This window comes from Lathyrus oleraceus, chromosome 6 (assembly GCF_024323335.1).
Source record: "Lathyrus oleraceus cultivar Zhongwan6 chromosome 6, CAAS_Psat_ZW6_1.0, whole genome shotgun sequence".
In the NCBI taxonomy this organism is placed as follows: Eukaryota; Viridiplantae; Streptophyta; class Magnoliopsida; order Fabales; family Fabaceae; genus Lathyrus; species Lathyrus oleraceus.
The window spans coordinates 286,108,017-286,109,640 of record NC_066584.1 but is presented as its reverse complement, the minus strand read 5'-3'; the positions used below and the strand labels follow the sequence as shown (position 1 = coordinate 286,109,640).

At 39.3% G+C, this 1,624-nt stretch overlaps 1 long non-coding RNA gene across 1 annotated transcript; it reads left to right on the top strand.

The window, feature by feature from the left end:
- The first annotated feature begins 214 nt into the window (after positions 1 to 214).
- LOC127096811 (uncharacterized) lies at positions 215 to 1,424 on the top strand. The gene is made up of 3 exons (XR_007792836.1): positions 215 to 450; positions 545 to 645; positions 782 to 1,424. It is a non-coding gene; the product is annotated as an uncharacterized LOC127096811 (long non-coding RNA).
- The last annotated feature ends 200 nt before the right edge of the window (positions 1,425 to 1,624 follow it).

Here is a 1,624-nt window from a genome sequence, read left to right as displayed (position 1 = left end):
TTCTTCTGAACTTTCCGTCTTCTTCGCTTCTTCTCCTTCTCTTTCCTTCTTACGTCGCTGCTATGGCGGTAGTAACCGTTTTAGGGTAGTCTGGGGCTTTAGCTTGAGTTTGCTAAGTTTCAATATGAAATTTCAACAAACTCCAAAAGAAAGATTAGAGCTTTAGTGATGTTTTGATTCTATTTCTGCAAAGTAACGGCGCTGGAAAAGGTCCCTTTATCCCAGTGATGGATGCTCTTTATATAGAGCTTTGGAGGTACGAGGTTTCTCACTCCTGAGCTGGCAAAGATTCCAAAAATCCATTAGGATCAAATCCTTTCTAGATTTTGGTGTGGTCCCAGGAATGAAGGTGGTGAAATCTGTTTCTGTTTTGTCCGTAGTGAAATCTTCAGAATCAAGTATCCTGTGTTGAGTTTCTCATTTACCGCTGTGAAAGATCTACGTGTCGTGGTAAGAGTATTGTTTTCACTTTTGTATTGTTTTGCTCATAGAATCGAAGATTTTTAACCATGGTTGTAATTTGGTAAATCTTCTGTTGTTACAGGTTTATTTTCATGGAGTTTGTCTACTATTATTTGGTCAAGATTATACGCACAATAGTGATGCTCCTACCTGACTTTAATATTCGTCCATCATGGTTTATAGGTGACGTGAGCTTTCCTGTATTAACCTTGTCTATAAAGCATTGGTTATAATAAGCGGTTTCTTTGCAACATGCTTCTGCAATTTTTTGCCTTGAGGTCTAACTGATTATATCCTGTTTTCCATATGTTATGTGCAGCACAAAACAGGACTTCAACATATGTATCTGTTCTTGGAGACAATGCCCATATTTGCTTGACAGAGTTATGGCAATTGCAGGGTTAAAACCAACTTATAGGATGCATAGGTTCAGGTAATTTTAATGATGTCCTCTAGAGGTGATGTATATTACTGCATACTGTTTACCCAATCCTCCATTCGTCCTCACTTTAAACTCTTTGTTGGGATGTTCTCCTCTCATTGTCACAACCAGGAATAGCTTGATGTTCAAAGTTTGAAATCATTTTGCCTTGATCATTCGGCTGCTACTTGAATGTGGTGAGATATTTAGGCTTTTGAAAAACTCCAGGTTTCATTCATCTTCAGTCACAACTTGGCAAGGCACACCTTTCGAATGACTTTGTGCATTTTGGCGGACTCTTCCTTCATATTCGATGTAAAAACTCCTTATCGTGATCCTGTAAGTCACCACCAAGCCAATCTAAATCCAGGTCAAGAATATCATTTGGCGATATTTTCAGCTTACTCGACAGCTGTTTTGGAAATGATGAGTCTATGCTCAAAGTGACAGAGGGATTCTTTCTGGCTGGAAATTTGGAATTGTCGTGCAAAACTCTTGCCATTTTTTGGAACGATGAGTCACATATATAGTTTGCCTTGTAGCCCCATTGTCTCAAGTATGTAGAAACGAACTGTAGTTTGGAATGGTTAATGCAGGTCTGGCTGTTGTAAGGATTGAAGTCATGGTGATGGTGAATTCATGATGCTTGGCATGGCTTTGTTGTTGTAGTGATTCCAGGCTGGTGTAAAGCAGCAACATTTTGTCCTGTTTGGCCTTAGGTACGTTATGCGTCGTGTATCT